This window comes from Lepidochelys kempii, chromosome 1 (genome assembly GCF_965140265.1).
Source record: "Lepidochelys kempii isolate rLepKem1 chromosome 1, rLepKem1.hap2, whole genome shotgun sequence".
NCBI lineage: Eukaryota > Metazoa > Chordata > Testudines > Cheloniidae > Lepidochelys > Lepidochelys kempii.
The window spans coordinates 231,083,677-231,094,956 of NC_133256.1; the positions used below are offsets into that span (position 1 = coordinate 231,083,677).

The window sequence follows — 11,280 nt, forward strand, 5'->3', positions numbered from 1 at the left end:
TCTCTCTCTCACACACACACACAGAGTGTGTGTGTCTGCCATGCTATCTCCCCTCCCTCCATTTGTGCTGCCTTGTAGAGTGTGAGGTGCTATAACTCATTAACAACAATGTGTTAACCCTTGAGGGCTCAGCGGAGTGCTAGTTCATCATTTAACAGTAAGGCATTGCCTGGAAAATATCCCACCCTCTGACTTCACCACCTCAACCAAGCTTCACAATCATCACTGTGTACTGTATTAAATTGTTTGTTTAAAACTTTGTGTGTACACACACACACACGCGCGCGCCTTTTGTCTGGTGAAAAAAATATCCCTGGAACCTAACCCCCGTTCAAGTAAATCCAATTTCCTTATAAGAATTAATGTAAGTCACATTTTTCAGGAATATAACTACAACATTAAACGAGGAGTTACTGTAGGTCTTGTATAGGACTGCCACTAGCTAGCTTTACCCACTTCAATTTAGTGATACCCAAAAGCTGCTTTAGAGCATATTGAAATAGATCTTATTACCAACAAGTGACACATTCAGAAGACAAACTATTCCATTTTTGCTAGAGTAGCCGATATTTTAGTGGGAAAATAATAAGCTACTGAAGCATTGTTTTCCACTACCATTAAATAGTTCAGCATTTACTGCATACATATACACAATCCTTTAGCCTTAAAAGCAACACCACATTTTAAGCCCAAAATGTTTCAGAGTGCTACATAGCCATGACAGTCAAGACATCACTTAAAACATCTTGGGGGCATGTTTTCCCCCTTCACTAAACCAGTCTGAAAACAACCCCCCCAAAAGTTATTTTTTAAGACTGATTAGTATAATTATTATCTTTTACACTAGCTGATATGCAACCTTTTAGCAGAATATTTCAAAAGGAACCTAAAGCTACCATGCTTTTGATGAAAAGTAATACAAATACAGCTCTTGAATCTGTACTTGATTTCAAGATGTTTAATCAAGAGACTGGATCCTGGCATTTTCCTATTGTTTTAACAAGAAGTCTTTAGAAGCTACAAACAAATCTTTCCATCTTCATACCAGGCATGATTACCCTATGTTGTCAAATATTGGCAATACACTCTTTTGTAAGGAGACAAGATTAAAAACATTAGTTATATCTAAATCACCCATTAATACTGAATTTGCAAGCAGATAAAATAAAACCAGAAGTAAAGGGATCTGACCAGCCTAATCTTGACAATGTCCTGTTAAAGTCTAATTTCATACCAGTCCCCATAGAAACCCTTTTGAATCACTCTTACTTACTATTACAGACAAAGGGAAGGAAAAATTCTACTCTGCTTCTTTTAAAACCTGAGCAGGGCAACAGAATCCATTTTAACTATCCCACAAATAAAGGCTAAGTGCGATGATTATGGCTGTTTTCTAGCAATACATTTTAATGGCTAAATACAGCAAACTCATTAGATAGAAATCAGTTTCAAAGACACACCTGCTACTGTCTGCAGTTCACTCTCAGTAGTTAATAAGTTTGATTAAGTTTGTACCATGTGTCAATTTCCCACTCTTGTGGCCCTTGCTTTACTTCCAGGTGCTTCATTCCCCTGCTAAATGAATCCATTTGACCTTCTCACTCTTTCCTACAGCATTTTACTGCCTTAGGCAGCCCTTAGTTTTGAAACAATGATGAAAAGAACAAAATAACCCACTGTAGCTTGTGATCCTCTGAAAATGGGAAATTTCTGGTTCCACCTAGGAGTCATTCTGGTTCCTACAGCTGTAAGGAACTTGGGCAGAGGATATAATTTGAGATCTGCACAACTCACCCCATAGTTTTCACCTTTCAACCAGGTGACTCTTGTTGGCAGTTTGAATAAGCCTAGAGACTGCTTGAGAAATCCTCTTGCATTTTGAGATGGTCCCTCTGAGGCAAGAGTTGAGGCACATTGGTGAGGCAGCACGGGGAAAGTTTGCTCTGCTGCTTTCTACACGGCTGTTCTGTGGGCAGAAAGTTTCAGTCAGCAGGGGTTGTTAAGCCAGCACCTTTTGTGAGCACTAAATGCACAAGTGTAACCTAACATGAACGTTACGGCCTTTCAGGTGTTTGCACTATGACTAAGCTGAAAGGGAGTGCTTTGTCGCAGGGGTTCCTAACCTTTTCTTCCCTGACGTCCTGTGCAGCTGCAATAGGCCCTGCAGCCCACTATTCACATGGAGTTGTCCAGATGGAAACAGAGAAGCACTGCCAAGTCCTGGTCCTTGGAGGAGGGGGGTTGTGTGGCCAATACTCCAGGGGGCCTGACAGCCCTGGATCATGGGGGATAGTGTGGCAGCTGAGAGCAGGAATGGTCGTGAGCCCTCCAGCCACCCTGGGAGCTGCCACCTCTCGAGGCTGGCCACTCCTCATCCACCACCCAGTGGCTCCACTTTGCCCTCTACTGCCTGCCAGGGGTGCTGGGCTCCTCTGGCCCGGGGCAGGGGCCATCACCAGTAGAGGGAGGAGGCAGAACCTCTGGGTATGTCTACACAACAACTAGATGCTCACAGCTGGCCTGTGCTAGTTGACTCTGGCTCATGGTTGCTCAGGTTATGGGCCTGTTTCATTGCTGTGTAGACTTTTGGGCTCTGTCTGGGGCCCAGAGTCAAGAGCCCTGCAGGATGGGAGGTCCCCAGAGCTCAGGCAACCAGCCCAAGCCTGGAAGTCTACGCATCAGTGAAACAGCCCCACAGCCTGAGCCCTCTGAGACAGAGTCAGTTGGCATGGGCAAGCCGCAGGTTTCTCTTTGGTCTCTACACAGACCCTCTATGGTTAGTTTTAGTACTACAACAATTCTGATTGCCTCTTCCAGCCCTTTAGGTTTTTACTTATGAAGGTTCACAAATTGATCCCTGGCCAGTAAACCCACATTCAGAGCTAACCAAAATCCAGAATTTCCATCCTGCTGGAAATTCCAACATTCTGACATTTCCAAATTGGGATTAAAAACTAGAAATTTTTGCAGAATGAAATTTTGAAGGGTTTAGATTTGGAAGCATCGACATTTTTGATCAAAATGACATGTTTTTCACATTTCCAAAAGTAAAATGTTTCATATTAGTTTATTGTATTAATTTGAGACCATTCATTTCAAGCCTGTTCAATATTAAACCTGCCTCCTGAAATTGGACTTTGGAAACCTGACTCCATTGGGTCATGCTCCCTGGCTGGAGTACATCACCAGTGACCCCCGCCCCCTTAAGTCATGTGACTCTGATGATGGCTCACGCAGCTCCGTCAAAAAGAAATCCATATTATATTATAAGAGATGGACTCCTCCAGAGAACCCAGCCCACAGCAGTGTGTGCTGGTAGGAAAATGCAGTTTAATATTTTATAGAAATGATTCAAAACAAAAACTTTCAGGTCAGTTTAACACAACTAAATATTCTGATTTGGGTTGAACTAACCCAAAATGAATATTTCATTTCAGTTTTCCTGATGGAAAATCAAAATTCTTTGGCAATATTGAAATTTTCCGGCATAAAATTTTGATTTTGTAGAAACTGCATCTTCCATTGGAAACTCATTCTGAAGGAAAATACCTGACCCAGTTCTACCCTCATTCACTCTTCAAAATCCAGGCATGTCTTATGGTCTGTCTACACAGCTGATTCAGGGTCATTGGGTCTATGGTCTATAAAGTAGCCCTGTAGATGTTCAGGCTCAGGCTTGAGACAGAGCTCTGAGATCCCATGAAGCAGTGGGTCTCAACGCCTGGGCTCCTCTGCGAACCCAAATGTCTACACTACTACTTTTAGGCCCATAGCCCAAGCCCTGTGAGCCCAAGTAATTTGATCTCAGCTCTGAGACTCAGTGCTGCAGGTTTTTTATTGCCGTCTAGACATCCTTAGTGGCCAGGCATTTGAGGGCACACCCAAAATCACTGACAGATTCCTCTTTTTATCGTCTCTGGTTGTTGAAGGCTACTCAATTCGACTCAGGGTCTGTGGTTCACTCTAGAGATTGGAGGGCATGCTTGAAAGAGGCATATCGCTAGGGTTACCACCTGGCCGGTATCTGAGTGGCCTGGCTGGTTTTTTAATGTATTTGCCAGTTGCCAGAAAAATAATTTAGTCTGACAAGTTTTTTTTACATGGGTCTAAAGATTATTATCACAATAAACTGGGATAGCTAATGTTATAAGTTTCTGCATCCAGCTAAAGATGCTGCAGTGTTCCCACTTCCGCAGTTTTAGCGGTAACAGATCAAAACTGTTTAAACTACAGGAACTGTCTGCCCACCAACATGCAAGTGCACCACGCCTGTGTGTGAGAGAGGGTTTGAGTCATGTGGGAGCAAGGAGATGTGATATTATCAATCTTATCTCTATGTGTTATCTCTCTAGATACTGTAAGTGGCTGTTGAAGGGGGGGTATTATAGCGTTGCCCTGAGGTTGGCGATTGCAGTGGGCTTGTGTCGGGGGTGATTGCTGGGTTTTTTTGTATTTCAAAGGTGGTAACTGTACATATTGCCCTTGGATGGGTACCATGTGTCAGTCCTTCAAACACCTCCTCCGCCCTGCCTTGCAACAGCAAGCAAAGAAAATCCAGCTTGGCTGCCTCATCCCAGCCATTTATTCCAACAGCTCATTCAAAATGGTTGATCCAGGGGTCCAAGCCTTGGCCACCCCCAGAATAGGCTGAAGGTATGAAGTCAGACCTCTGACAGCACTTCCTTCTCTATTTCCCCTCTCAGGACGCAGGAGCAATGTTCCCTCTAATTTTTGACAGGCCGCGTGTGCAAAAAATTTCTTCTGTGCAAATTGTTTTGTTTCTGTGCAAATTTTTGTGCGCACGGTGTTTCGCCAAGTGTGCGGAGTTTAGGATCTGTGTGCGCATGCACACGTGCACAGCTTAGGGGGAACAGTGCTCAGGAGAATGCTTTTGTTATCAGAATGGCTTATTTCAACCCACCAAGTAGTCCTCTGCAATCTGCACCCTAACCTTTCTAGCCAAATTCACCAATTGGGGTGTGACCAGTGTCATTGTTACAGCTGCTCAGTGCTACAGTACACCAATCCTCGAAGGTACGAATAGTGCGTCAAGTGTACTGCAACTCGGAGGCAAGCACAGACAGCCCTTCTGATGTTAGGCCCTATAGGCACGAGGCCAGGTGGGTTCCAATAATGACTCACACATGTAAGTACGTGACGGGGTATTTTACTAGGGCTGGCAGAAAGGGGAAGGTACAGTGGCTTAACCAGTTGCAATTTCAGGTATTATAACAGCAGTTCTTATCTGGGCCTGGGGAGGGGTAGTAAGCAATTCACTAGAGTTTTAGGGTTCCTCTGGCCTAGTACCTGGATGCCTCTTCGGTCCAGTCTCTGCTAGAGTCGAATAGCAGCCAGTAGGTGTTGAAGCCAGGGTCAGTAGTGGGGTGTCTCACTGGGGCCCCTGTGCAGGGTCTCCCTGCTTGGTCTCTGCTGCTTCTCTACGGGTTCTTCACAGACCTGACCCAGTTACAATATCCACCAGTCACAACCTTATCACACATGGTTCTCCAGCTTCCACTGCAGCCTGCTCTGCACACTGTTCCCCAGCAGTCTTCCCACCATTCTGCTTCCAGTTTCCACATGGCCACTGTTTCCCTAGAGTGAGCTTGCTTCCTAGGTCAGAGTTTTTCCTTATGGAATTTCTGCCTGCTACCCCTACTGGCCAGGGAAAGGGACTGTACCTGCATGTCCCCCTAGAGGATCAAAGGTCAGAGGGGAGGGGCAGGGGATTGATGGGAAATGGTACTTTCATGCTTAGCCAATTTCTCATATTTGTAAGGAGGCAAATCCTGGAACATGGATCAAAAAGCCTGAGTAGAAAGGCTGTGCTACAAGGAAACATGGCGGAAAGAAGGAATCCCTGAGTGCTTTAATAACATTGCTGTCCCACGGGATGTCCGGCACACCTTCCCTCACCTATCACAGCTTTGGAAATATTTTACTGAAATTCCTCTACAGTGCAACACTGTGTCTTGCTTATTCACCAAGGGGCAGTTCAGACAGTGACAGTCAATGCAGCAATCAAAGAGCACTATTTTACCAACCAGCTCATCCCTGCCCACCCTCCTGCAACAGGGCCTGATCCCAAATCCTCTGAAGTTAAGAGTCTTTCTATTGTTTCCATTGCAAAGGCTTCAGTAGGTTTTGGGTCAGGTCCTTTGTTAGAAGCAGTATTGTTCCATTAAGGCCTGCTGTCTACACTTTAACTAGGTTTAAAACTAATTCAGCTGACCAGTTGGAGCCATTAGGTACACCAGGAACTGATTACAGGAGCACAAGGATCTAATTTATACCATAGCTCCAACTGATTTAAAAACTGATTAGAATTTTGGGGGATATTTACTTCATGTACACTGGGAAAGTCTCCGTAGGCTTGCCAATACTAGAGAGCTAAACCATTTGTACAGGAACAGTTTAAGCAAAATGGTTCAGTGTGCTCACCATCACACCTATTTGGTTTGAGTTTTGCCCTGAAGCCACACTAACACTTAGATAACCGTCTCAGTTGCTGGCTACCGCTCCCACAAATACCAGCTCAGATCCCAGAATTAGGGCATTCTGGAAGATTTTACCAGGCACTGTGGGAGGACTAGTGGAACTGTTTTAGGATTAGTTGAACTATTTTGTTTATTTCCTTCTGAAGAAAAGAAAGGAAAACACCCGGGGAACAAAACGACTAGGTATTAAAATGAGTTTTATTTATCTATACATCTGGCTGTCCAGTACATTGCTTAGGGGTAGACTCCCACCAGACTAAACAAGACATATGGCTTCTACCTCAAGAACAGAACCAACCTTAACAGCACCCACTTCTATTTCAAATAGCGAATTTTTAATACTACAGTTACTACTTGGAAGGTATACAAAAGCTTTTTAAAAAGCTTCTGTTTTGGTAGAAATCCTGTAGTCTGCATGATGCAAATCAAATACGTGTTTTAAAATAGACTGTGCTCTTCATTTACTGTAGACAAGAGTAAGTGTTAATAATTTTTAAAAGTGTCTAAGTAACTTAGGAGCTTAAGTTCCATTTTCAAAAGCAACTTAGGCATTTAAGAGAGTAAGTCTCATTGAAAGTCAATGGAACTTAGGCTACTAAGGCCCACATCCTCAAAGGTATTTATTTAGCTACCAACTACCATATCTGGGCATAAATGCCTGGGTCACTTTTGAAAATGTACTTAGGCTCCTAAGTCACTGAGACACTTTTGAAAATGTTACCCAACATCCATATTCTTGCCTTTTTTAACAAAAATGAGTTTAAAATGAGTTTAGCAGAAAAGCTAAATTGTACCCCATGGCTGTATGTTTTGTGGACCTCTCTGAATTGATATTGTTCGACAAGAATTTTGGTTAGCCTTTTCAAGATACAGTAACAAGACCCAGCTGTCCCATTATCCTTCAGCCCTTCAGTGAAACTGAGAAGTCTGTGCCATTTGCCTCAGTTCCAGTTTAATCCACTGTTTGCAATACAATGTCAGCATCAAGCCACTTGACAGCATTTCTTGTCTGGCTCCCTGGGTGAGACTGTGTGACAAATGGACTACTCAGCCAAGAGGGGCTGGCTGCACGACTAACATTTAGCGTGGTCAGTATCCATCCAGGTAGTTTCTTGACAAAGACAAAAATCTTTTCTGCCAGGTTCACGGGGAGGGAAGCAAAGCTCAAATGACTCCTGGGGCTTAGGTGCTTCTGTCATTGCAAAAGCATTTCTTCTCTAGTGTGTGTTCTGTGATGTTACGTGCAATCCTTTATCATTCCTGTTTAAAGAGTTTATTCTGAGCCAACGAATACCACAAAAGCACTCACATATTTCTTAGGATTTGGTGGTCAGCTGCCCTTTTCCAACTTGCAACTTCTTGAAACTTTTTGTAGCATTCTACTTCTTGCAGAGAGATTTTCCTGATATTTGGCTTAAACTTTCCCTTTACTAAAAAGAATTATTGTACCCTAGGCATATCACAATATTCCACATGAGTATCACACTGGCGCCCTAAACAAAGGGACTATTACTTCCCTGCTCTCGTATGTCGGGCCTTTACATAAGCAATACCAAGTAGCATACTGGCTTTTCTGAAGCTTGCAGTGCTGCTGCTTACGCTGTACTTGTACCTCCAGGGTGGTCATTACAGCCCCTTTCAGAAACCCTCTGGACAAAGGGAAGGATTGTCATGTAGCTAAAGCACTGGACTTGGAATCAGGCACTGATATCTCAAACAGTCAAAAAATCACAAGTCGGGCCCCCAGAAATATGGATTTACTCAAAAATCATGAGATTTTTTTTAAAATGACACATTTTTGGGTGCTTTTCTTAGGCTCTGAGTTTTTTAAACAGGGGGCGCTCTGCAAATTTTCAAGCTTTTCTCCCCAGCCACGAGGGCTAGAAACGAACTTATTTTAAAAAAGAATCAAAGCTGAGATTCTCCCATAATTCTCCCATGACACAGGAGCTGGGGCTTTAAAAAAAAAACACTTAAAAATTTCATGAGACTAGTGATAAAATCATAAGAGTTGGCAACACTGCTTGTATACAGAAAATATGGTGTAGAGTAAAGATTATTATTTATTTGTATACCCTAGCACCCAGGAGCCGCAGTCATGGACCAGACCCCATTGTGCTAGTCACTGTATAAACACAGAGTAAAAAGATGGCCTCTGAGACTGTTTACAGGCAGATCGGGGAGCACAAACAATGGGACAATACTGGTCAGCATGATAGACAGTGGTCACAGCAATAGGTGACATATGCCCTGAATTTGGCTGTGTGGCTCAGAACCCTGTGGTTAACAATCTCTCACAGATGTGTTCCTCCAAGTCTCTCAGAACTCAAGCTCAGTCACAGTCTTGGGTTTCATTATTTACAATGTCATGGTAGGCAGGTCAATGACCTTTAGAACATCTTTCAGAATAAGCATATGTTATGCTTCTTCTAATGAGGGGATCCTGCTGCCAGAGGGAGCTTCTCTCCACCACTCAGAGTATTGATTACTTGCCAAAGCCACTTACTCATTGATGTGAATCTGCTAAGAAATGGCAGGATTAATGTCAAGCATTTGATGTGGAACTCATCAACCTGGGCTGTCAAAACAAAAAGAAAAGACACGTATCATTTTAAAGTGTTATGATCCATACCCCAATTATAGAATATTTTATTTTTCAAAGATATGTGCATATATTTGCACACACACACCTGTATGTGCCTAAATTATGTATGTAAGCACCCTAAGTGCATGCATACTGTTGTATGTTTCCTATCCTAAAATATTATTTAGTGTTGTTAAACACATGCTATATATCACTGTAGAGGTGGCTGCATTTCTGTGGACAGTATAAATATATACTATGTAAAGCATCGTGGCATGAAAGATGCTATAAAGGGAGGAAGGATGGTCTTTAGGTTAAAGCACTAAACTAGGATTTAGGAGTCCTGCGATCAATTCCCAGTTCTGCCCACAGACTTCTTGTATGACCTTAGGCAAGTCATTTGAGATAAAATTTTCAGAAGCCCTAATAATTTAGGATTGTAAGACCCATTGAAAGTGAATGGTAAGTAGGCGCCTACATCACTTAGGCACTTTTGAAAATTTTACCCTAAGTCTCACTGTGCTTCACTTCCTCATATGTAAAGTGAGGATTATAATATTCCTTACATCAAAGCGGTTTTGTGAAGTTTAAAGACTCAGTGTTAGTTAAGTACTTTGAGACTAAAAATGCTAAGTAGTAATTTATTTTGATGATGATATAGCAACAACAACAATAATAAACGTTCAACTTGTCTCCCTTTCTCCTTTTGTATGCCAGTTTTACACAAGGACTCCAGATTATACTAGCATGAGTGAGGGGAGAATCAGGCTCAGCTTTCTATACCAACAATCTTCATTGCTCCTACATCTGTTTTGTAAAATATTCAGTTTGGCTGTCTGTATCCACAGATGAAATACTGTAGACATGAGTTTAATTTTCTACTGATTATTGCAGAATTTTAATTTTGTCTCTGCAGTATAAATGGAAGCAAAGACTGTACCGAGCCACTTTTACACCACATAAATGAATGGCTACTGCCTAGCTTTAGCATTTCTGTGTGTGTAATTGTTAAATGATATGCAACCCAGAAAGCCCCTCTTTAAGATCAGGGCTTGAACATCCAGAGGAGTGTCCCTGTTCTGTCATGGACAAGAAGATGTTGACAAGACTAGAAACTTCAACTCGTAGAAGATGCAAGTAGAATCCCTTCTGCCAGTTAAGGGTGCATGGTGACTTATCTTTTCTAAAAGATACAGATACATAGACTGCTGATGCAGTTCCACCACTACCACCTTGGTTGTGTGAGGACATAATCTAAGCTGCCCCCTTATTTCTTGCACCCACAACACAACTAGGACCCCAACTCTGTACCACTGTTACCCAACCTTGCCCAGTATCTGTCATGAAGTCTGACTCTTCTACAGCCACAGCCTCATCTCCAGAGGACGTAACTGCGTCCCCCTTCAGCAAAAGTGTGGCTGCTCTCCACCTACTAGTGGCATTGTGCTTAAGCGTAGTACTGGCATAGGCAGCCCTTGAAGAGGGCAACCACGGCCAAAGAAGCCCAAAAGTCAGCAAAGGTAGGGACCTTAACAAAATCCATCTGCACATTGCCCACCCATGTCTCCATACGAGCACATATTTATCACAAGCTAGGAAGACTCTTTTTGCTTTGACCGCAAGCCCGGTCACCTAATAAATATGCACAGTAACAACCCTATCCATGAGAACAGCACTATTTTTACTGTTATTCTTGCCTCTTCTGTTGCTCATCTGCTCACTTGGCTCTCTGGACATTCCCTTCACGAGACCCCTGTTGGGGAAGTATTGATCCCATTTTACAGATGAGGAAATGTAGGCACCGAAGTGAAGACGCTTGCCATGCAGGCAGTTGGTACTGAAGCTGGGATTAGAATGTAAGAATATTTACTCCCTTCCCTAGAGGGATAGGAATTGCCAGACTAGATCAAACCAGTGATCCATCTAGTTCAGTATCTTGTCACTGAGAGTGACCAGTATCTGATGTAGTCACTCTTTATATAAAGGGTGTATTTGTACATTGTTTATACAAGGTTGATGATGAATAGATGTTTTGACAAATGTTTACTCAAATATTATAGATTGCTATAGAATCCAATAGGCCAATAAAATGCTTATAACCATGACTTATATCATTCTATTACATCTACTAGTGTCCTTATAGTAATCCGTAACACATACCTGTCATGTATTTAATGTGCTTGTAACATTTATTAATCA

At 42.6% G+C, this 11,280-nt stretch overlaps 1 protein-coding gene across 1 annotated transcript in view; it reads right to left on the reverse strand.

Moving 5' to 3' along the window:
• IRAG2 (inositol 1,4,5-triphosphate receptor associated 2) overlaps positions 1-1,829 on the reverse strand; it is a 66,010-nt gene extending 64,181 nt beyond the window's left edge. Inside the window, exon 1 of the mRNA XM_073317813.1 lies at positions 1,795-1,829. The gene's annotated coding sequence lies outside the window, so the exon portion shown is untranslated. The remainder of the gene's footprint in view (positions 1-1,794) is intronic.
• Between the last annotated feature and the right edge of the window lie 9,451 nt (positions 1,830-11,280).